Source organism: Dendrobates tinctorius, unplaced genomic scaffold, assembly GCF_039654945.1.
Source record: "Dendrobates tinctorius isolate UK_male_01 unplaced genomic scaffold, ASM3965494v1 ptg000183l, whole genome shotgun sequence".
NCBI classification, from domain to species: domain Eukaryota; kingdom Metazoa; phylum Chordata; class Amphibia; order Anura; family Dendrobatidae; genus Dendrobates; species Dendrobates tinctorius.
The window spans coordinates 4,171,254-4,198,119 of NW_027361850.1; positions in this window are offsets into that span (position 1 = coordinate 4,171,254).

Sequence of the window (26,866 nt, forward strand, 5' to 3'; positions counted from 1 at the left end):
CCTTGGAAACCCATGCGTGGTTCATTTTAATGAAGGTTAGATCATCCACATTTTGGGTTGACAGACGGGTCCTTTTTTCTGTCAGGATTGATCCAGCTGCACTGAAGACTCTTTCCGATAGCACACTTGCAGCTGGGCAAGCGAGCTCCTGTAAGGCATATTGGGCCAATTCAGGCCAGGTGTCCAGTTTAGCGGCCCAATAGTCAAAGGGGAATGACCTGTGTGGGAGAACATCGATATGGGAGGAAAAGTAGTTTGTAACCATAGTTGACAACTGCTGTCTCCTGTCACTTTCCATCGATGCAGTATTACCAGTTGTGTGAGCGGTACTTGAAAAATCAGTCCACAACATTGTCATGAAACCCCTGTCTCCAATGCCACTTCTGCTGTGAGCACCACGAACACCTCTGCCAAGCTGCCCCCGGCCCGTACGGCTGGTGTGAGAACCATCACCGCTGCTGTGTGCTGGGAATGCCTCAAGCAACCGATTTACCAGAGTTGCTTGTTTATTAGCCAATATTAGGTCAAGGTTCTCCTGTGGCATGATGTTTTGTAATTTGCCTTTATAGCGTGGATCCAGGATGCTGGCCAACCAGTAGTCGTCATCGTTCATCATTTTGGCAATGCGTGGGTCCCTTTTTAGGATCTGCAAGGCATAATCTGACATGTGGGCCAATGTTCCCGGTGTCAATGATGCACTGCGAGTGCTGGTTGGAGGAGCACTTTCTGGCAAATCCACATCCCTCCAGTCACGCACAAACCCTGTACCAGACCTTGCCACGCCAACATTTTCACTTGCCCCACGAGATGCATCCTCCTCCCCTAAGTAATCATCCCCATTATCCTCCTCCTCCTCTTCTTCCTCCACCTCGTCCAGGAGAGGTCCCTGAGCAGACAATGGCTGAATGTCATCAAGGATTCCCTCCTCCTCTTCCTCCTCATCAACATTGGCTGCAGACGCCTGCTCCTTAAGGTGCGTCAAAGTTTGCATGAGCAGACGCATAAGTGGGATGCTCATGCTTAGGATGGCGTCATCTGCGCTTACCAGCCGTGTGCATTCCTCAAAACACTGAAGGACTTTACAGACGTCTTTCAGCTTCGACCACTGCACACCTATCAACTCCATGTCTGCTCTCAAAGTGCCTGGCCGTGTATCCTCCCACAAATGCATTATGGCCTGCCTCTGCTCGCACAGCCGCTCCACCATGTGCAGGGTGGAGTTCCACCTTGTTGCAATGTTGATAATGAGGCGGTGGTTGGGAAGGTGGAGCAATCGCTGCAGCTTCTGCATACGAACGGAGTGTACAGGCGACCGGCGGATGTGCGCGCACAGTCTTCGCACCTTCTGGAGCAGGGCTGTTAACTCCGGATAATTTTTGAGGAAGCACTGCACCACCAGGTTCAAGGTGTGAGCCAAGCAAAGTATATGGCTGAGTTTTGAAAGGGCTATGGCTGCCACAAAATTACGGCCGTTATCACTAACTACCTTGCCTGCCTCAAGATGTACACTGCCCAGCCATGACTCAGTTTGTCGCTTCAAGTACTCGGCCAGCACCTCGGCGGTGTGTCTGTTGCCCAAACACATCATCTGCAACACAGCCTGCTGACGCTTTCCACTAGCTGCTCGATAGGGGGACACATCGTGTGCAACAGTGGCAGCTGCAGATGGAGTGCTCGTACGACTGCGCTCTGTGGATGAGCTTTCGCTTCTGGAGGAGGAGGAGGAGGGTGGAACGCCTACAGCCAACTGTTTCCTATACCGTGGGCTAGGCAGCACTGTCCCACCACCGCTGTCCCCTGTGGACCCTGCATCCACCACATTAACCCAGTGCGCAGTGATGGACACGTAACGGCCCTGGCCATGCCGACTGGACCATGCATCAGTTGTGAGGTGCACCTTTCCGCTCACTGACTGCTTGAGTGCATGGACAATGCGGTCTTTCACATGATGGTGGAGGGCTGGGATGGCTTTGCGAGAGAAGAAGTGGCGACTGGGTAGATCATAGCGTGGTACTGCATAGGCCATGAGTTCGCGGAAAGCTGTGCTTTCCACCAACCGAAAGGGCATCATCTCAAACGAGATTAGTTTGGCAATGTGGGCGTTCAAACCCAGTGTACGCGGATGAGAGACTGAGTACTTTCTTGACCTACTCATAGTGTCTGGGAGGGTGAGCTGGACTTGAGAGCTGCATATGGTGGAAGCAGCGGTGGACAGGGCGGACTGAGAGAGGGTTGATGATGGTGATGGAGTTGGTGTTCTTTCTGATGGCCTAGAATCAGTCTTTCGTTGATATAACAGTGGGATTCCCTGACTGCTGTGGCCTTGCAACGACACCTCAACATTTGCTGCTGTGCTAACCGGTGGGCTTACAGTGGGGGAAACAATGTAGCGTTGCTGACTACCTTCGTTGTGATCAGTTGCACATGTGGCACTTGAGGTTTGGTGTTGTGTCCACGCTTGCAAGTGCATGCTGGTTAAATGTCTAAGCATGCAACTGGTATTCAAATTTTTCAGATTTTTCCCTCGGCTAAAGGTCTTTGCGCACTTCTTACAGATAACCTTGGCCTGATCATGAGGATTTTGTTCAAAAAAGTGCCACACTGCACTCTTCCTACTTTGGCAGACATTTTGCGGCCTAGCACGCTGTGATCTTTTGACCCTCTGGACAAGCTGTCCAGCAACTCTTTTGATGTTTGGAACCTGTCTTTGGAGTGCTCCGGGCATGCCAGATAACAGCTGTTGCGATGTCGATGTCTGCTGTGGATGCTCCTCATCTGAGCTATTGGAAGCAGCACCCTCTTCCCCCAATGGATGCCAATCTGGGTCAACAACTGGGTCATCCATCACCTCCTCTTCTATGTCATGTGCACCTTCCTCTGTGTCACCGTGTATGGTGGTATAGTGTGCGGGAAGGGGCACCTGAGTCTCATCAGGGTCAGAATCTGGCTCTGTACACTGCGAGGACAATGTAGTGCTCTGAGTGAATGTACCAGCAGAATCATCCATCAGCGGCTGTGCATCAGTGCACTCCATGTCAGATTCATCTTGGCCTGGGTAATTCACCATTTCACTTGATAATCCAGGCATGGTATGTGAAAACAGCTCCATGGAGTAATCAGTAGTATGGCCTGCGTCATCCTTCAATCTTGGTTGGGGTGAAGGACACAAGGAAAGGTGTGGTTCATGAACATGAGCCTCCAATGACGACTCAGTGCTTTTACTTTTTACAACTGAAGAAGAGGAGGCGATAGAGCTGGAGGCTGTCAGCAATGTAAAACAAAACTTTTTCCTGATGCTCTGGCTTTAAAAGCGGTTTGCCAACTCCTAGAAAACTAAGCGTTCGAGGCCTTATGTAGCCAGACAATGACACAGGCTCAACACCTCCTGCATTCGGTCCTATTTTGCTCTTGCCACTACCATCAGATCCACCACCAACACCATCATTACCAGCTGCCAACCCCCGCCCTATTACACGGCCTCTTCCACCAGCCTTCCTCATTTTTGGTAGAAATGTAAACAAAATCCAACAAACTATATAGTAATGTAAAACAAGGTACAAGGTGTCTATAGGACAGGGGAGATTTTGAATTTCTGCAGACACTTGTGGACACTGGACACTTTTGGATTGTGTGAGGCCCAATGAATATCTGAGCGCTATGTGACATGCTCGATGGCACAGCTGTGACCAAAGTGACTAGAGGATAAGGGAGATTTTGAATCTCTGCACACACTTTTGGACACTGAACACTTTTGGATTGTGTGAGGCCCAATGAATATCTGAGCGCTATGTGACAGGCTCGATGGCACAGCTGTGACCAAAGTGACTAGAGGATAAGGGAGATTTTGAATCTCTGCACACACTTTTGGACACTGGACACTTTTGGATTGTGTGAGGCCCAATGAATATCTGAGCGCTATGTGACAGGCTCGATGGCACAGCTGTGACCAAAGTGACTAGAGGATAAGGGAGATTTTGAATCTCTGCACACACTTTTGGACACTGGACACTTTTGGATTGTGTGAGGCCCAATGAATATCTGAGCGCTATGTGACAGGCTCGATGGCACAGCTGTGACCAAAGTGACTAGAGGATAAGGGAGATTTTGAATCTCTGCACACACTTTTGGACACTGGACACTTTTGGATTGTGTGAGGCCCAATGAATATCTGAGCGCTATGTGACAGGCTCGATGGCACAGCTGTGACCAAAGTGACTAGAGGATAAGGGAGATTTTGAATCTCTGCACACACTTTTGGACACTGGACACTTTTGGATTGTGTGAGGCCCAATGAATATCTGAGCGCTATGTGACAGGCTCGATGGCACAGCTGTGACCAAAGTGACTAGAGGATAAGGGAGATTTTGAATCTCTGCACACACTTTTGGACACTGGACACTTTTGGATTGTGTGAGGCCCAATGAATATCTGAGCGCTATGTGACAGGCTCGATGGCACAGCTGTGACCAAAGTGACTAGAGGATAAGGGAGATTTTGAATCTCTGCACACACTTTTGGACACTGGACACTTTTGGATTGTGTGAGGCCCAATGAATATCTGAGCGCTATGTGACAGGCTCGATGGCACAGCTGTGACCAAAGTGACTAGAGGATAAGGGAGATTTTGAATCTCTGCACACACTTTTGGACACTGGACACTTTTGGATTGTGTGAGGCCCAATGAATATCTGAGCGCTATGTGACAGGCTCGATGGCACAGCTGTGACAAAAGTGACTAGAAGATAAGGGAGATTTTGAATCTCTGCACACACTTTTGGACACTGGACACTTTTGGATTGTGTGAGGCCCAATGAATATCTGAGCGCTATGTGACAGGCTCGATGGCACAGCTGTGACCAAAGTGACTAGAGGATAAGGGAGATTTTGAATCTCTGCACACACTTTTGGACACTGGACACTTTTGGATTGTGTGAGGCCCAATGAATATCTGAGCGCTATGTGACAGGCTCGATGGCACAGCTGTGACCAAAGTGACTAGAGGATAAGGGAGATTTTGAATCTCTGCACACACTTTTGGACACTGGACACTTTTGGATTGTGTGAGGCCCAATGAATATCTGAGCGCTATGTGACAGGCTCGATGGCACAGCTGTGACCAAAGTGACTAGAGGATAAGGGAGATTTTGAATCTCTGCACACACTTTTGGACACTGGACACTTTTGGATTGTGTGAGGCCCAATGAATATCTGAGCGCTATGTGACAGGCTCGATGGCACAGCTGTGACCAAAGTGACTAGAGGATAAGGGAGATTTTGAATTCCTGCACACACTTTTGGACACTGGACACTTTTGGATTGTGTGAGGCCCAATGAATATCTGAGCGCTATGTGACAGGCTCGATGGCACAGCTGTGACCAAAGTGACTAGAGGATAAGGGAGATTTTGAATCTCTGCACACACTTTTGGACACTGGACACTTTTGGATTGTGTGAGGCCCAATGAATATCTGAGCGCTATGTGACAGGCTCGATGGCACAGCTGTGACCAAAGTGACTAGAGGATAAGGGAGATTTTGAATCTCTGCACACACTTTTGGACACTGGACACTTTTGGATTGTGTGAGGCCCAATGAATATCTGAGCGCTATGTGACAGGCTTGATGGCACAGCTGTGACCAAAGTGACTAGAGGATAAGGGAGATTTTGAATCTCTGCACACACTTTTGGACACTGGACACTTTTGGATTGTGTGAGGCCCAATGAATATCTGAGCGCTATGTGACAGGCTCGATGGCACAGCTGTGACCAAAGTGACTAGAGGATAAGGGAGATTTTGAATCTCTGCACACACTTTTGGACACTGGACACTTTTGGATTGTGTGAGGCCCAATGAATATCTGAGCGCTATGTGACAGGCTCGATGGCACAGCTGTGACCAAAGTGACTAGAGGATAAGGGAGATTTTGAATCTCTGCACACACTTTTGGACACTGGACACTTTTGGATTGTGTGAGGCCCAATGAATATCTGAGCGCTATGTGACATGCTCGATGGCACAGCTGTGACCAAAGTGACTAGAGGATAAGGGAGATTTTGAATCTCTGCACACACTTTTGGACACTGGACACTTTTGGATTGTGTGAGGCCCAATGAATATCTGAGCGCTATGTGACAGGCTCGATGGCACAGCTGTGACCAAAGTGACTAGAGGATAAGGGAGATTTTGAATCTCTGCACACACTTTTGGACACTGGACACTTTTGGATTGTGTGAGGCCCAATGAATATCTGAGCGCTATGTGACAGGCTCGATGGCACAGCTGTGACCAAAGTGACTAGAGGATAAGGGAGATTTTGAATCTCTGCACACACTTTTGGACACTGGACACTTTTGGATTGTGTGAGGCCCAATGAATATCTGAGCGCTATGTGACAGGCTCGATGGCACAGCTGTGACCAAAGTGACTAGAGGATAAGGGAGATTTTGAATCTCTGCACACACTTTTGGACACTGGACACTTTTGGATTGTGTGAGGCCCAATGAATATCTGAGCGCTATGTGACAGGCTCGATGGCACAGCTGTGACCAAAGTGACTAGAGGATAAGGGAGATTTTGAATCTCTGCACACACTTTTGGACACTGGACACTTTTGGATTGTGTGAGGCCCAATGAATATCTGAGCGCTATGTGACAGGCTCGATGGCACAGCTGTGACCAAAGTGACTAGAGGATAAGGGAGATTTTGAAACTCTGCACACACTTTTGGACACTGGACACTTTTGGATTGTGTGAGGCCCAATGAATATCTGAGCGCTATGTGACAGGCTCGATGGCACAGCTGTGACAAAAGTGACTAGAGGATAAGGGAGATTTTGAATCTCTGCACACACTTTTGGACACTGGACACTTTTGGATTGTGTGAGGCCCAATGAATATCTGAGCGCTATGTGACAGGCTCGATGGCACAGCTGTGACCAAAGTGACTAGAGGATAAGGGAGATTTTGAATCTCTGCACACACTTTTGGACACTGGACACTTTTGGATTGTGTGAGGCCCAATGAATATCTGAGCGCTATGTGACAGGCTCGATGGCACAGCTGTGACCAAAGTGACTAGAGGATAAGGGAGATTTTGAATCTCTGCACACACTTTTGGACACTGGACACTTTTGGATTGTGTGAGGCCCAATGAATATCTGAGCGCTATGTGACAGGCTCGATGGCACAGCTGTGACCAAAGTGACTAGAGGATAAGGGAGATTTTGAATCTCTGCACACACTTTTGGACACTGGACACTTTTGGATTGTGTGAGGCCCAATGAATATCTGAGCGCTATGTGACAGGCTCGATGGCACAGCTGTGACCAAAGTGACTAGAGGATAAGGGAGATTTTGAATTCCTGCACACACTTTTGGACACTGGACACTTTTGGATTGTGTGAGGCCCAATGAATATCTGAGTGCTATGTGACAGGCTCGATGGCACAGCTGTGACCAAAGTGACTAGAGGATAAGGGAGATTTTGAATCTCTGCACACACTTTTGGACACTGGACACTTTTGGATTGTGTGAGGCCCAATGAATATCTGAGCGCTATGTGACAGGCTCGATGGCACAGCTGTGACCAAAGTGACTAGAGGATAAGGGAGATTTTGAATCTCTGCACACACTTTTGGACACTGGACACTTTTGGATTGTGTGAGGCCCAATGAATATCTGAGCGCTATGTGACAGGCTCGATGGCACAGCTGTGACCAAAGTGACTAGAGGATAAGGGAGATTTTGAATCTCTGCACACACTTTTGGACACTGGACACTTTTGGATTGTGTGAGGACCAATGAATATCTGAGCGCTATGTGACAGGCTCGATGGCACAGCTGTGACCAAAGTGACTAGAGGATAAGGGAGATTTTGAATCTCTGCACACACTTTTGGACACTGGACACTTTTGGATTGTGTGAGGCCCAATGAATATCTGAGCGCTATGTGACAGGCTCGATGGCACAGCTGTGACCAAAGTGACTAGAGGATAAGGGAGATTTTGAATCTCTGCACACACTTTTGGACACTGGACACTTTTGGATTGTGTGAGGCCCAATGAATATCTGAGCGCTATGTGACATGCTCGATGGCACAGCTGTGACCAAAGTGACTAGAGGATAAGGGAGATTTTGAATCTCTGCACACACTTTTGGACACTGGACACTTTTGGATTGTGTGAGGCCCAATGAATATCTGAGCGCTATGTGACAGGCTCGATGGCACAGCTGTGACCAAAGTGACTAGAGGATAAGGGAGATTTTGAATCTCTGCACACACTTTTGGACACTGGACACTTTTGGATTGTGTGAGGCCCAATGAATATCTGAGCGCTATGTGACAGGCTCGATGGCACAGCTGTGACCAAAGTGACAAGAGGATAAGGGAGATTTTGAATCTCTGCACACACTTTTGGACACTGGACACTTTTGGATTGTGTGAGGCCCAATGAATATCTGAGCGCTATGTGACAGGCTCGATGGCACAGCTGTGACCAAAGTGACTAGAGGATAAGGGAGATTTTGAATCTCTGCACACACTTTTGGACACTGGACACTTTTGGATTGTGTGAGGCCCAATGAATATCTGAGCGCTATGTGACAGGCTCGATGGCACAGCTGTGACCAAAGTGACTAGAGGATAAGGGAGATTTTGAATCTCTGCACACACTTTTGGACACTGGACACTTTTGGATTGTGTGAGGCCCAATGAATATCTGAGCGCTATGTGACAGGCTCGATGGCACAGCTGTGACCAAAGTGACTAGAGGATAAGGGAGATTTTGAATCTCTGCACACACTTTTGGACACTGGACACTTTTGGATTGTGTGAGGCCCAATGAATATCTGAGCGCTATGTGACAGGCTCGATGGCACAGCTGTGACCAAAGTGACTAGAGGATAAGGGAGATTTTGAATCTCTGCACACACTTTTGGACACTGGACACTTTTGGATTGTGTGAGGCCCAATGAATATCTGAGCGCTATGTGACAGGCTCGATGGCACAGCTGTGACCAAAGTGACTAGAGGATAAGGGAGATTTTGAATCTCTGCACACACTTTTGGACACTGGACACTTTTGGATTGTGTGAGGCCCAATGAATATCTGAGCGCTATGTGACAGGCTCGATGGCACAGCTGTGACCAAAGTGACTAGAGGATAAGGGAGATTTTGAATCTCTGCACACACTTTTGGACACTGGACACTTTTGGATTGTGTGAGGCCCAATGAATATCTGAGCGCTATGTGACAGGCTCGATGGCACAGCTGTGACCAAAGTGACTAGAGGATAAGGGAGATTTTGAATTCCTGCACACACTTTTGGACACTGGACACTTTTGGATTGTGTGAGGCCCAATGAATATCTGAGCGCTATGTGACAGGCTCGATGGCACAGCTGTGACCAAAGTGACTAGAGGATAAGGGAGATTTTGAATCTCTGCACACACTTTTGGACACTGGACACTTTTGGATTGTGTGAGGCCCAATGAATATCTGAGCGCTATGTGACAGGCTCGATGGCACAGCTGTGACCAAAGTGACTAGAGGATAAGGGAGATTTTGAATCTCTGCACACACTTTTGGACACTGGACACTTTTGGATTGTGTGAGGCCCAATGAATATCTGAGCGCTATGTGACAGGCTCGATGGCACAGCTGTGACCAAAGTGACTAGAGGATAAGGGAGATTTTGAATCTCTGCACACACTTTTGGACACTGGACACTTTTGGATTGTGTGAGGCCCAATGAATATCTGAGCGCTATGTGACAGGCTCGATGGCACAGCTGTGACCAAAGTGACTAGAGGATAAGGGAGATTTTGAATCTCTGCACACACTTTTGGACACTGGACACTTTTGGATTGTGTGAGGCCCAATGAATATCTGAGCGCTATGTGACAGGCTCGATGGCACAGCTGTGACCAAAGTGACTAGAGGATAAGGGAGATTTTGAATCTCTGCACACACTTTTGGACACTGGACACTTTTGGATTGTGTGAGGCCCAATGAATATCTGAGCGCTATGTGACAGGCTCGATGGCACAGCTGTGACCAAAGTGACTAGAGGATAAGGGAGATTTTGAATCTCTGCACACACTTTTGGACACTGGACACTTTTGGATTGTGTGAGGCCCAATGAATATCTGAGCGCTATGTGACAGGCTCGATGGCACAGCTGTGACCAAAGTGACTAGAGGATAAGGGAGATTTTGAATCTCTGCACACACTTTTGGACACTGGACACTTTTGGATTGTGTGAGGCCCAATGAATATCTGAGCGCTATGTGACAGGCTCGATGGCACAGCTGTGACCAAAGTGACTAGAGGATAAGGGAGATTTTGAATCTCTGCACACACTTTTGGACACTGGACACTTTTGGATTGTGTGAGGCCCAATGAATATCTGAGCGCTATGTGACAGGCTCGATGGCACAGCTGTGACCAAAGTGACTAGAGGATAAGGGAGATTTTGAATCTCTGCACACACTTTTGGACACTGGACACTTTTGGATTGTGTGAGGCCCAATGAATATCTGAGCGCTATGTGACAGGCTCGATGGCACAGCTGTGACCAAAGTGACTAGAGGATAAGGGAGATTTTGAATTCCTGCACACACTTTTGGACACTGGACACTTTTGGATTGTGTGAGGCCCAATGAATATCTGAGCGCTATGTGACAGGCTCGATGGCACAGCTGTGACCAAAGTGACTAGAGGATAAGGGAGATTTTGAATCTCTGCACACACTTTTGGACACTGGACACTTTTGGATTGTGTGAGGCCCAATGAATATCTGAGCGCTATGTGACAGGCTCGATGGCACAGCTGTGACCAAAGTGACAAGAGGATAAGGGAGATTTTGAATCTCTGCACACACTTTTGGACACTGGACACTTTTGGATTGTGTGAGGCCCAATGAATATCTGAGCGCTATGTGACAGGCTCGATGGCACAGCTGTGACCAAAGTGACTAGAGGATAAGGGAGATTTTGAATCTCTGCACACACTTTTGGACACTGGACACTTTTGGATTGTGTGAGGCCCAATGAATATCTGAGCGCTATGTGACAGGCTCGATGGCACAGCTGTGACCAAAGTGACTAGAGGATAAGGGAGATTTTGAATCTCTGCACACACTTTTGGACACTGGACACTTTTGGATTGTGTGAGGCCCAATGAATATCTGAGCGCTATGTGACAGGCTCGATGGCACAGCTGTGACCAAAGTGACTAGAGGATAAGGGAGATTTTGAATCTCTGCACACACTTTTGGACACTGGACACTTTTGGATTGTGTGAGGCCCAATGAATATCTGAGCGCTATGTGACAGGCTCGATGGCACAGCTGTGACCAAAGTGACTAGAGGATAAGGGAGATTTTGAATCTCTGCACACACTTTTGGACACTGGACACTTTTGGATTGTGTGAGGCCCAATGAATATCTGAGCGCTATGTGACAGGCTCGATGGCACAGCTGTGACCAAAGTGACTAGAGGATAAGGGAGATTTTGAATCTCTGCACACACTTTTGGACACTGGACACTTTTGGATTGTGTGAGGCCCAATGAATATCTGAGCGCTATGTGACAGGCTCGATGGCACAGCTGTGACCAAAGTGACTAGAGGATAAGGGAGATTTTGAATCTCTGCACACACTTTTGGACACTGGACACTTTTGGATTGTGTGAGGCCCAATGAATATCTGAGCGCTATGTGACAGGCTCGATGGCACAGCTGTGACCAAAGTGACTAGAGGATAAGGGAGATTTTGAATCTCTGCACACACTTTTGGACACTGGACACTTTTGGATTGTGTGAGGCCCAATGAATATCTGAGCGCTATGTGACAGGCTCGATGGCACAGCTGTGACCAAAGTGACTAGAGGATAAGGGAGATTTTGAATCTCTGCACACACTTTTGGACACTGGACACTTTTGGATTGTGTGAGGCCCAATGAATATCTGAGCGCTATGTGACAGGCTCGATGGCACAGCTGTGACCAAAGTGACTAGAGGATAAGGGAGATTTTGAATCTCTGCACACACTTTTGGACACTGGACACTTTTGGATTGTGTGAGGCCCAATGAATATCTGAGCGCTATGTGACAGGCTCGATGGCACAGCTGTGACCAAAGTGACTAGAGGATAAGGGAGATTTTGAATTCCTGCACACACTTTTGGACACTGGACACTTTTGGATTGTGTGAGGCCCACTGATATCTGAGCGCTATGTCACAGGCTCGATGGCACAGCTGTGACAAAAGTGACTAGAGGATAAGGGAGATTGGATTGCTTTTAAAAAAACAGTTTGCAGAGCAGTGGGTAAACAGCAATGCCAGCCTGTCAGGAAGCCTTAAAAGGCAGCCCAACAACCAACACCACTGATACACCACAATATAGCCTCCCCTTGCACTGCACACACAGTGACTGGTGTGTTGTGCAGGCCAAATTGCTAGCAGCAGAAGCAGTTTTTTTTTCTTCTCAGCAGGACAAAAAAAAAATTGGGATTGCTTTTAAAAAAGCAGTTTGCGGAGCAGTGGGTAAACAGCAATGCAGGGATGTCAGGAAGCCTTAGAAGGCAGCCCAACACCACTGATACACCACTATATAGCCTCCCCTTGCACTGCACACACAGTGACTGGTGTGTTGTGCAGGCCAAATCGCTAGCAGCAGAAGCAGTTTTTTTGTCTTCTTCCCTGCCTAACGCTCTCCCTACAGAATCAGCAGCAACCTCTCCCTATACTGAGATCAGCAGAAGTAAGATGGCGGTCGGCGTGCACGCCCTTTTATACCCCCTGTGACGCCCACCAAAGCAAGCCAATCACTTACATGCCCTTCTGAAAGATGGTGGTAACCCCTGCCTATGTCATCACGTTGCCCACAGTGTCCGTGGATCCTGATTGGCTGAAAAAGAGCGCAAAACAAACTTTTGAAACGCGACTTTGGCGCGTAAGTCGCCGACCTCGTGGCCGACCTCATCCTAGGGTCGGGTTTCGTTTCATGAAACCCGACTTTGCCAAAAGTCGGTGACTTTTGAAATTTTTCGACCCGTTTCGCTCAACTCTAGTGAGGAGTACAAAGAAAAATGCATGGTGTCTACAGTGAAACATGGTGGTGGCAGTGTCTTTATGTGGGACTGCATGAGTGCTGTTGGTGTTGGGGAGCTACATTTCATAAATGGCATCTTGAATTCACAGATGTAATACTGTATATTTATAAAGAATACGCTACTATCACTCATTGCCCTTGACAGATGTGCACTTTTCCAACAAGACAATTATCCAAAAGAAAATAAAAACACCAGCGCTTCCCACCAAAAAAAGGTTCTAATCAGTAAAAAAAAGCCGCACTGGCTAAAGGCACAATCTGTCCCTGTGATTAAGAAACTATAAGAATGAAGGAGGATGACAACCTTTTGAAATGTGCAGGATTGCAGACACTAAGTGTTTCATATATATATTTTTGGAAATCACACTTCTGGTGACGTCACTACAGTATGGGGTGGTGTTTTCTTAGTGCATAGCCTGGATCAGCTTGACTGGACGGAACTCTGAATTACTCTGGCATGACGATATTGGAGCTTTTTTACTACGTTTTTGCTACTACTACAGATAACGTGGTGTAGACAACAGCTATAATTGTAACTTCTATTCTTCAACACCCTCTCTCACATAAGATTGCCCCATTATAGACTGAAACAGAGTTTTATGAATTTACATCTCTGACTTAGTGGGATAAGGACTACGGCACCCCATTAAACTTCCTTTGCTGGGGGCATTTTATGCAGAAAACAGAGCTAAACATGTGCTGGACATCTATTATGAATTGGTGATCACCACCTACCACCGTTGACTTCAAGAACTTTAATGCACAGAAATACATCTCATCTTCAAAGTGGAGCGGGATCATTTTTGCCACATATCTCTAGGTCAGCTATATAATACTAGATGGTGGCCCGATTCTAACACATCGGGTATTCTAGTCTCTCTCTCTGTCTCTCTCTCTCTGTCTCTCTCTCTCCCCTGAGCCGCAGATCTCCCGACGGAGGCGTGCATCGTTCGAATGCGCTGATTGGTTGCGGCCGGCCGGGCGTGACCAATCAGTGCCGTGGGATTTCCGTTACAGACAGACAGAATTAGATGATTATATAGTAGATTGATACTTTAAATTCATATCAGGACTATAGCGCAAGACTATACAAGTTTTTGAATTATCCAAAACACACATCTAAGGCCACTGTTGTATTTCTGAATAAGGACAGTTAAAAAGTGGCTCACTGGCCAAGTATGTTTCCTGATCTGAACTCAATTGAACACATGTGGGGAATTCTGAAAAGATACCCCTGTGGCTGCAGCATTTTTAGAGTAAAACATAACTGACTGAGTTCATACAGCCAGCGTCTGATACATGCTGCCCATAGTTCGGACAGCAAAGGTCAGCTATCAGTTTATTTTTAAGGTTTGGTTCAACACTTAACTCAATTAGGACTCCTGGATAGAGATGAGCGAACTCGAACAGTAAAGTCCGGTGTCCGTACAGAACACCTACTGTTTGGGCACAGACCCTGAACACAGCCTTTACCAGGAAGTCTGTGTTACTCTTCGGGTTCAGCACTGGGTGTTTTTTACACTGTCAAGCACATGACATCGTGGCAAACACTGGATGTTCGGGCCGCCATTCAAGTTAATGGCGTCCGGGTTCGGGTACTGTTCTGGTACCCAAACTTTTTTAAACTGTTTGTCCGAACCCACCCAACCTGATCATTGAGGGGTCTGCCCCTCACTATTCCTAAAACCTTTAAACGTATCTCACTTTCAATGAATTACTTTAACATACTTACATAAAAATCCAATAGAAGGTCTACAGAACAACTGTTGTATTGGTAGATGTTGTTACTCATCTAAAAGTATAGAAAAGGTATAATCACATTACAAAAAATGCAAATATAATATAGAGTATGGCTACAAATAAAGAAAAAACACCCCTTTAAGACCTTGTGTGTGCATATACAATTGATACCAGAAGTTTACGTACACTATATAAAAAGACACATATATCTGTTTTTCTCAATATCTGACATGAAATCAGAATAAATCTTTCCCATTTTAGGTCAATTAAGATTACCATAATTATTATTATGCCAAATGCCAGAATAATGAGATAGAGAATGTTTTAGGCTGAGTGCAGACGTACTTTTTGGCCCTGCGGATTTTTCCGCGCAGAATGGAAGAAATCCGCAGGTCAAATGACCTGCATTTTTCCTGCGGATTTCTTCCATTTTTCATGCGGTTTTCTTGCGGTTTTCCATCGCGGTTTTCCCCCTGCGGATTTGGTGACAGGGGAGATGGAAAACCGCACAAAAGAAGTAACATGCTGCGGATTTTGTACCGCGGCAAAACCGCTTGGAAAAATCCGCAGCGTCTGCACAGCGGTTTTTTTTTTTTACATTGATTTTAAGGCTACTATACATCACAATGCGGATATGCAATATTTCTGCGCGGTAAAATCCGCTGCGGAACCGCTGCAAATCTGCATCGTGTGCACACAGCCTTAAGGTGTTTTTATTACTTACTGCAAAGTCAAAAGTTTACATACACTAAGATTACTATGCCTTTAAACAATTTTGGAGTGCCCTTATGATGATGTCATGTGTTTGGAAGCTTCTGTTTTGTCAACATCTGAGTTAATTAGAGAGACACCTGTGGATGCATTTTAATGCACACCTGAAACACACTGCTTCTTTGTGTATCTTCACGAGAAAGTCTCAAAAAATCAGCCAAGATATCAGAAAGAGAATTGTGGACTTGCATAAGTCTGGCTCAACCTTGGGTACAATTTCAAGATACTTGAAGGTGCCTTGTTCATCTGTACAAACAACAATTATATGCAAGTTGTTAGGGCTGGCGGAACTCACCAAATAATAAAGATTATAGTAAGGTGCGTTCGGAGTCCGGGGTCCACCGTACAGAGGTGGTAAACTGCTGCTTGGTAATGACGGATGCTATATGGTGGTATAAAAGACAACACGCAGGTTAATAGTCATCTGACGTGTACTGGAGAGGACTCTGTTATGTCACAGAGCCGCAATACCGTGTAACATAAATGTCGGAGTCTGTTAGAACTCACAGAGCTCGGCAAGGGAGCGCACAGAATGCGGTCACAGAACTCTGCTCCAAGGACATGGGGTCAGTGTCCCTCTAGACCTTCTGAGCATGTGGCGTCGCATCTGCGGACGCCACTACAGATGCTGACTATGGTGGAGTGTCGAGCAAGTGCACCGTGGCGTGGAGAGCCACCGGCGGACACTGATTCCAGTCTCTGCCTCTTCCTACACCTAGGCCTGGGTGCTTAACAGGCTAGACTGCACAACATATGCATACCAAGGGTAGGGGTTTCTTAATGAGTCATTCACCAGAGACATTCACTCCACATGGTCTAATATTTTTCTATATTAGCGCACGGCCGTGCAATCCATTTATGGATGCAGCCTTCCGGGACCTTCCTGATGGCCCAATCCGAGTTGCAATAGGACCTGAGCATGTGACCTCCGACCTCCAATGAGAGGTCATCCCACAGGCATGCTCAGTAGGAGAAAGGCAGGACTTAGTCCCAGGAGCGTCTGCTCGCTGCTGACTCATGCATGGTACAATAGCTGAGCCTGGAGTAGCAACCAGACACCTAATATTAGCCTGGGAAAGACACTGGGACCGATGTGCTTCCCTGAGACCCCCACAGCAGCGCAATGTGCAGCACTGCGGGGGTTTCCTTCCCTGCAGGTCCCCAGATCCAAAATGGCAGCGGGGACCTTCGGGGGCCTGCAGGAAGCCAGCTTCTTCTGTGCCTGCAAAGCGCAGGCATGAGGAAGCCTTCTGCACTGCCTGTGACAGATTGCCGATCTGTCACAGCAATCTGTGATGTGACAGATCAGCGATCTGTCACATGGCAGTTATGTCCCCCCTGGCACATTGTAATAAAATTAAAAAAAAAAAGTGAAAAAATAATTTATAAAAAATTGCTAAATAAATAAAAAAATACATCTATTCCCTAATAAATTCACTTTTTGGAAATAAAAAAAAAAACAATAAAAGTACACATATTTGGTATTGCCACATCCGTAACGACCCGCCCTATAACACTGTCCCACTAGTTAACCCCATTATTGAACCCCTTAAAAAATCAAAATCAAAAATAAAGCTTTATCGTCATACCGCCGAACAAAAAGTGCAATAACGCGCGATATAAATAACCATGGTACCACTGAAAACATCATCTTGTCCCGCAAAAAACGAGCTGCCATACAGCGTCATCAGCGAAAAAATAAAAAAGTTATAGCTAGCAGAATAAAGCGATGCAAAAATAATTATTTTTTTATATAAAATTGTTTTCATTGCATAAAAGCGCCAAAACATAAAAAAAGACAGAAATGAGGTATCGCTGTAACCGTACTGACCCGAAGAATAAAACCGCCTTATCAATTTTACTGCACGCTGAACGGTGTAAACGCACCCCCCCAAAAAATTCTTGAAATGCTGGTTTTTGCTCATTCTGCGTCCAAAAAAATCGGAATAAAAAGCAATCAAAAAAGTCACATGCCCGAAAATGGTACCAATAAAGACGTCAACTCGTCCCGCAAAAAATAAGACCTCACATGACTCGATGGGTCAAAATATGGAAAAATTATAGCTCTCAAAATGTGATGATGCAAAAAATATTTTTACAATAAAAAGCGTCTTTTAGCGTGTGACTGCTGCCAAACATAAAAACCCGCCATATATAGTAAACAAACCCCCCGTTGTCACCCCCTTAGTTAGGGAAAAATAATAAAATTAAAAAAAGTATTTATTTCCATTTTCCTATTAGGGTTAGGGTTAGCGTTAGGGCTAGGGTTAGGGCTATGGTTAGGGCTAGGGTTAGGGCTGAGATTAGGGTTAGGGGTGTGTTGGGTTAGATTTGGAGTTAGAATTGGGGGGTTTCCACTATTTGGGCACATCAGGTGCTCTCCAAACGCAACATGGCGTCTGATCTCAATTCCAGCCAATTCTGTGTTGAAAAAGTCAAATGGTGCTCCTTCCCTTCCAAGCTCTGCCATGTGCCCAAACAGTGTTTTACCCCCACATATGGGGTATAAGTCTACTCATGACAAATTTCAAAACACCTTTTGGGGTCCAATTTCTCCTGTTACCCTTAGGAAGATAAAAAATTTAGGGCAAAAATATCATTTTTGTGGAAAAAAATATGATTTTTTTATTTTCATGCCCGGGTGTTATAAACTTCTGTGAAGCACTTGGGTGTTCAAAGTGCTCACCACACATCTAGATAAGTTCTGTGGGGAGTCTAGTTTCCAAATAGGGTCACTTGTGGGGAGTTTCAACAGTTTAGGCACATCAGAGGCTCTCCAAACGCAACATGACACCCGCAGACCATTCCATCAAAGTCTCCATTCCAAAACGTCACTACTTCCCTTCCGAGCCCCGACGTGTCCCCATACAGTAGTTTTCTCCCACATATTGGGTATCAGCATACTCAAGACAAATTGGACAACAACTTTTGAGGTCCAATTTCTCCTGTTACCCTTGGGAAAATAAAAAAATTGGGGACTAATTGATCATGTTTGTGGAAAAAATATGATTTTTTTATTTTCAAGCCCGGGCGTTATAAACTTCTGTGAAGCACTTGGGGGTTCAAAGTGCTCACCACACATCTAGATAAGTTCCTTAGGGGGTCTAGTTTCCAAAATGGGGTCACTTGTGGGGGGTTTCCACTGTTTAGGTACATCAGGGGCTCGCCAAAGGCAACATGACACCCGCAGACCATTCTATCAAAGTCTGCATTCCAAAACGTCACTACTTCCTTTCCGAGCCCTGACGTGTGCCCATACAGTAGTTTTCTCCCACATATGGGGTATCATCGTACTCAGGAATAATTGGACAACAACTTTTGGGGTCCAATTTCTCCTGTTACCCTTGGAAAAATTAAAAAATTAGGGACTAAAATATCATGTTTGTGGAAAAAATATGATTTTTTTATTTTCACGCCCGGACATTATAAACTTCTGTGAAGCCCTTGGGGGTTCAAAGTGCTCACCACACATCTAAATAAGTTCCTTGGGGGTCTAGTTTCCAAAATGTTGTCATTTGTGAGGGTTTCCACTGTTTAGGCACATCAGGGGCTTTCCAAACGCGGCATGGCGTCCAATCCCAATTCCAGCCAAAAAAGTCAAAAGGCGCTACTTCCCCTCCAAGCTCTGCCATGCGCTCAAATAGTGGTTTACCCCCACATACGGGGTGTTAGCGTACTCAGGACAAATTGAACAATAACTTTTGGGGTCCTGATACCCTTGGAAAAATAAAAATTGAGGGTGAAAAGATCATTTTTGTGGAAAAAATATGATTTTTTAATTGTACAGCTGTACGTTACAAACTTCTGTGAAGCCCTTGTGGGTTCAAAGTTCTCACCACACATCTACATAAGTTCCTTGGGGGGTCTAGTTTCCAAAATGGTGTCATTTGTGGGGGCTTTCTACTGTTTTGGTACATCAGGGGCTTTTCAAACGCGACATGCTGTCCGATCTCAATTCCAGCCAAAAAAGTCAATGGCGCTGCTTCCCTTCTGAGCGCTGCCATGCGCCCAAATAGTGGTTTACCCCCACATATGGGGTATCAGCGTACTCAGGACAAATTACACAATAACTTTTAGGGTCCTGTTACCCTTGGGAAAATAAAAATTGGGGGTGAAAGGATCATTTTTGTGGGAAAAATATGATTTTTTAATGGTACGGCTGTACGTTATAAACTTCTGTGAAGCCCTTGTGGGTTCAAAGTTCTAACCACATATCTAGATAAGTTCCTTGGGGGAATACTAATAAATCTCTTGTAAGCGATATTAAACAAAACTAGAGATCAAATAGAGTTTTCTAAGCCTAATACTATTTATTAATACAATATATAACAAAGCATAAATACTAATGCAGGTCGCAGCTTAGAATAATAATGCAATTGCACCTCAAATAGCATGTTACAGCCATCAATAAAATAGGTGGATATCACCCGTAAGTATCACAACTTTATTAAAATAAAGTGCTAAATAAATCAATAGCGCCCAAATCTGTTAATCAATGTGCATTACTTAATATATGTGTTACCTCAAATAAACAAGATAAGGGGCTACTATTAAAATGCTTCAATTCCATATACTAATGAGCTTAATAAGCATATTGCATATAAAGTGCGCAGTAAGTGCAGTACAGAAACATACTGTAACAAGACTGCATGTTTTAAGGTGCTAAATAAAGTAACAGTGTTGAAAAGCTTTGTAACACTTACATGGAGTTTAGAGTAGCGTTGCCCAGCCTGCAGCCCCTACGTGCGTTACGCCGCAGCTTCATCAGGAGGCGTGGCTTAAATCTGTCCCGGATTTAGTATATATAGAGCGGTCAGCCAATAGGCTGCATCGCTGAATAAATGACGAAAATTCTGTACATGCACAGTTACATCGAAATAACGTCATGATGACTCATCTAGTTCATGATATCCAGGAAGTTGTCGGCGCATGCGCAGCTGTGCTCCCAACTCCAAAGGAAGTCTAACATCAGCGCTCACCGGGACGCCAGCAGTTCCGTTGCATAGCAACTGGACACCGCCCACATACCACAAAGAGCATGTCAGGAAACTCCAAGTGAGAACAGAACCGGGCATGCGCACATATCTGGACAAGATCTCATTGGAAATCTAAATGAAGCTGGATGGCACAGGGAAAAGACTAAAATAATGACATACATAACTCTTTCCTAATAAAATTAATGAGTGTTGAATAAGCTTGTGTACGTATATAATTAATTATATATCTTAATTTAGTGACAGTGAAAACAGTGAGGATATAAACAAAATATTAATTAACATGTATCTATACATATTACATGAAAGATCTATATTTTATTACATAGAAGATATATTAAGAAAAAATATATTAATAAAATATATAATGTGAAAAAATAAGTGATAGTGAAAAATAGTAAAACATAAATCCATAATGTCCAACAAAATTCTGACACGTCTTCATAAGAATATCCAAGACTTCCAATAGTAGAATCCAGGCTGAACCATCAGTAAATACATCACAAATATAGAACTAGAAGAAAAAAAACAAAATAATTAAAAACAAGAAGAAATAAAATGACTAAAACCAAGACCTAAAATACCCATGATTTTTTTTTAAAAAAGACCCAAAACCATTACTCTCGTTCAACCCCATTGGAACCATAGTGTTGAGTCTGTAAATCCATCGACTCTCCACCTGTGATAAGGCTCGAAACAAATCACCACACCCCTATACCCAACGATAACTGGTCAATTGCAAAAATTTGAAGACCCCTTGCTTCAGAATTACGGAATGCTCTAAAATGTCTTGGGAGTGTCTTTAGCTGTTCTTCATCTTTTGCTTCTTTAGATTTTTCAATGTCGCGGACATGTTCGCGAACTCTTACTCTAAACTCCCTAGTACAGAATTCGATGTACAGAATTTTCATCCTATTTTCTGACCGCTCTATATATACTAAATATGGGGCAGATTTAAGCCACGCCTCCTGATGAAGCTGCGGCGTAATGAGCGTAGGGGCGGCAGGCTGGGCAGCGCTACTCTAAACTCCATGTAAGTGTTACAAAGCTTTTCAACACTGTTATTTTATTTAGCACCTTAAAACATGCAGTCTTGTTACAGTATGTTTCTGTACTGCACTTACTGCGCACTTTATATGCAATATGCTTATTAAGCTCATTAGTTTATGGCACTGAAGCATTTTAATAGCAGCCCCTTATCTTGTTTATTTATTTGAGGTAACACCTATATTAGGTAATGCAGATTGATTAACAGATTTGGGCGCTATTTATTTATTTAGCACTTTATTGTAATAAAGTTGTGATACTTACGGGTGATATCCACCTATTTTATTGATGGCTGTAACATGCTATTTGAGGTGCAATTGCATTATTATACTTAGCTGCAACCTGCATTTGTATTTATGCTTTGTTATATATTGTATTAATGAATAGTATTATACTTGGAAAACTCTATTTGATCCCTAGTTTTGTTTAATATCGCTTACAAGAGATTTATTAGTATTGGTTCATATTTTGAGTTGAGCTCATTATTTATATGTCCTGGTGTACGGGGAATTTTTGATAATAAGTTCCTTGGGGGGTCTAGTTTCCAAAATGGGGTCACTTGTGCGGGGTTTCCACTGTTTAGGCACATCAGGGGCTTTCCAAACGCGACATGGCGTCCGATCTGAATTCCAGCCAATTTTACATTGAAAAAGTCAAACAGCGCTCCATCCCTTATGAGCACTGCCATGCGCCGAAACAGTGGTTACCCCCCCATATCAGGTATCAGCGTACTCAGGAGAAATTGCACAATAACATTTGCAGTCCAATTTATAGTGTTACCTTTGGTAAAATTAAAAAAATTGGACCTGGGGTAATTTTTTTGTGAAAAAAAGTTAAATGTTCATTTTTTTTAAACATTCAAAAAATTCCTGTGAAGAACCTGAAGGGTTAATAAACTTCTTGAATGTGGTTTTGAGCACCTTGAGGGGTGCAGTTTTTAGAATGGGGACACTTTGGTGAATTTTCTATCATATAGACCCCTCAAAATGACTTCAAATGTGATGTTGTCCGTAAAAATAAAATGGTGTTGAAAAAATGAGAACTCGCTGGTCAACTTTTAACCCTTACAGTTGAGGCAAAAAGTATTGACACCCCTGCAATTCTGTCAGATAATACTCAGTTTCTTCCTGAAAATGATTGCAAACACAAATTCTTTGGTATTAGTATCTTCATTTAATTTGTCTTAAATGAAAAAACACAAAAGAGAATGAAGCAAAAAGCAAAACATTGATAATTTCACACAAAACTCCAAAAATGGGCCAGACAAAAGTATTGGCACCCTCAGCCTAATGCTTGGTTGCACAACCTTTTGCCAAAATAACTGCGACCAACCACTTCCGGTAACCATCAATGAGTTTCTTACAATGCTCTGCTGGAATTTTAGACCATTCTTCTTTGGCAAACTGCTCCAGGTCCCTAATATTTGAAGTGTGCCTTCTCCAAACTGCCATTTTTAGATCTCTCCACAGGTCTATACTAATAGATCACAGACTGAATATGAGTCAACAGTGTGATGCAGCAGCAAAAAAGGCAAATGCAATTCTAGGATGTATTAACAGAAGCATACAGTCTAGATCACGTGAAGTAATTATTTCCCTCTACTCCTCTTTGGTCAGACCTCATCTGGAATATTGTGTCCAATTTTGGGCACCACATTTTAAAAAAGACATCAACAAACTGGAGCAAGTTCAGAAAAGAGTGACCAGAATGGTGACCGGTCTGCAAACCCTGTCTTATGAGGAAAGGTTGCAGGATTTGGGAATGTTTAGTTTGCAAAAGAGAAGACTGAGAGGAGACTTAATAGCTGTCTACAAATATCTAAAGGGCTGTCACATTGTAGAAGGATCAACTTTATTCTCATTTGCACAAGGAAAGACTAGAAGCAATGGGATGAAGCTGAATGGGAGGAGACACAGATTAGATATTAGAAAAAACTTTTTGACAGTTAGAGTGATCAATGAGTGGAACAGGCTGCCACGAGAAGTGGTGAGTTCTCCTTCAATGGAAGTCTTCAAACAGAGGCTGGACAGACATCTAACTGGGATGATTTAGCGAATCCTGCTTTGAGCAGGGGGTTGGACCAGATGGCCCAGGAGGTCCCTTCCAACTCTACGATTCTATGATTCTATGATTCTAGGTGTTCTATGGGATACAGGTCTGGACTCATTGCTGGCCACCTTAGAAGTCTCCAGTGCTTTCTCTCAAACCATTTTCTAGTGCTTTTTGAAGTATGTTTTGTGTCATTGTCCTGCTGGAAGACCCATGACCTCTGAGGGAGACCCAGCTTTCTCACACTGGGCCCTACATTATGCTGCAAAATTTGTTGAAGTCTTCAGACTACATAATACCATGCACACGGTCAAGCAGTCCAGTGCCGGAGGCAGCAAAGCAACCCCAAAACATCAGGGAACCTCTGCCATGTTTGACTGTAGGGACCGTGTTCTTTTCTTTGAATGCCTCTTTTTTTCTCCTGTAAACTCTATGTTGATGCCTTTGCCCAAAAAGTTCTACTTTTGTCTCATCTGACCACAGAACATTCTTCCAAAACGTTTTAGGCTTTTTCAGGTAAGTTTTGGCAAACTCCAGCCTGGCTTTTTTAAGTCTCGCTGTAAGAAGTGGGGTCTTCCTGAGTCTCCTACCATACAGTCCCTTTTCATTCAGATGCCAACGGATAGTACGGGTCGACACTGTTGTACCATCGGACTGCAGGGCAGCTTGAACTTGTTTGGATGTTAGTCGAGGTTCTTTATCCAACATCCGCACAATCTTGCGTTGAAATCTCTTGTCAATTTTTATTTTCCGTCCACATCTAGGGAGGTTAGCCACAGTGCCATGGGCTTTAAACTTCTTGATGACACTGCGCACGGTAGACACAGGAACATTCAGGTCTTTGGAGATGGACTTGTAGCCTTGATATTGCTCATGCTTCCTCACAATTTAGTTTCTCAAGTCCTCAGACAGTTCTTTGGTCTTCTTTCTTTTCTCACATTGCTGTTGTCCCCCCAAGTCTTAGATGGGAATAAAGTGGTGACGACTTCTATTCCTCCGGTTTCTGCTGCAGGAACATCAGTATCCATACAACTCGGGGACCGTACCCCAGCCATGCACTTCAAACTTGAGGAAGGGATCTGCTCTGACCCTAGTCCTTAGTTCTCTTCTTCTCCTTACCTTCTGTACAAAACTATATTCCTTCTGAAGAATCAGGCTTTCCATGGCTCTTTCCTGTGCCAGCAGCTCCAGGTCACAGGAGTCTGCTGCAGCACTTCCTTCACTCCATCCCTCTCAGGGGATCTTCTCTCACAGACTGACCTTTTCCTAATATTCTCCCGCTCTCTTGTGCAGTCTAAGGTCCACCCACCTCCCAGTACTTTTCGTGTTCCAAGCAGGGAGCCACAAAGGTTGCTCTGCTACACTACTGGTGTGCGTGTGGGATGTGAGTGTTAGAGTGTGGTCAGGTGTCTCCACCTTACCTGGATAGTGGGGTACCACACCTCAGGAGGAGGTGCAGTACCTCTGTGGTGACTGAACCCTCAGGGGCGCCACATAGGCATAATCAGAAAATGCAATAGGCCCACCTGGCAGGGAATTTCTCCCTCCAAGGGAGACTCACCAACATTGGTGGAAATAAAAGATTTATGCAAATGCATCTTTCTGATGACTTTGAATAAATCAATCTTAAAATCAACAAGACTGAATTCAATAGGGAGACAAAAGCCTAAGCCTTTTGATAACACAGAAAGATGTGCCATGTCCAATTCATGGTCCGTCAGGTATATGACAATATCCTGTGGAATAACTAATGATAACCTTGCCTCCACAAAACCTGGATATTGCACTATTGTTTTGGGTAAATGCATCCAAGTGGCAACCTTTGATCAGCTGTGTGCATCTATATCTGACGAGCTAGCGGCGGTGCTTTGCTTTCTTGAACTTTATAACATTCAACCTGATTTTATACTCAGTCACACAAATATCATATAGATTTCGTAGACTACTATTGTCAGAAAAATCTATGATAGTAACATGGGTAGTTGACTCCAAGAAAGTAGAGGCCTAACGGTATTGGAGGCCTACTGCTACAGGCAAAATGCATGAAGGAGACCCAACCAGAAGTCTACACATTTTCAAAAATTAGTGGCAGACACCAACAAAATGGCATCAATTGAAATTAAGTGGTATTAGTATAGCGGAGACCGACACCTCTTCCACTACCGCCAAACTAACAGATGGAGTCTGTAATTGACAAGATGGTGGAATCACTGTTCTACATCCCTCTGAAAGCCTGGAAGGGGCATAACTAGGTGGCCTACCAAATCCCTACTTGGACAAGTGGCAGCAGGTGAAAACTGACGCAAGGAGGGACAAAGACGTGGCACCAAGTGCTACTCCATAGCTGACCTCCAGAAGGTGGCAGATGACTCCTTACAACAGGTAAGCTGCTACAGTCCAAAGGAGGGAAGACACAGGAACATTCAGGTCTTTTGAGATGGACTTGTAGCCATGCTATTGCTCATGCTTCCTCACAATTTGGTTTCTCAAGTCCTCAGACAGTTCTTTGGTCTTCTTTCTTTTCTCCATGCTCAATGTGGTACACAGAAGGACACAGGACAGAGGTTGAGTCAACTTTAATCCATGTCAACTGGCTGCAAGTGTTATTGCCAACACCTGTTAGGTGCCACAGGTAAGTTACAGGTGCTGTTAATTACACAAATTAGAGAAGCATCACATGATTTTTCGAACAGTGCTAATACTTTTGTCCACCCTCTTTTTTATGTTTGGTGTGGAATTATATCCAATTTGGCTTTAGAACAATTCTTTTTGTGTTTTTTCATTTAAGACAAATTAAATGAAGATAATAATACCAAAGAATTTGTGTTTGCAATCATTTTCAGGAAGAAACTGAGTATTATCTGACAGAATTGCAGGGGTGTCAATACTTTTGGCCACAACTGTAGATGTTCAGGCAGGGAAGGCCCAGGACAGTTCACGCTCTTTTCTTAGGGCCACCCATGTTGTCACGCCCTTCTTCACCGCGCCAGCGGCCATTTTGAGAGTCCATTTTACAGTCTATCATTTTGGTTGTTTTCCACATTTTCAGCAATTTTAAGTCCAATAAATCTTCAGCACACAGGACCCGGTGATACCGGGCTTTGTCATCCTATTCGTGATGCCAAAATTGACTCGCCCCAGAGGCCGTGG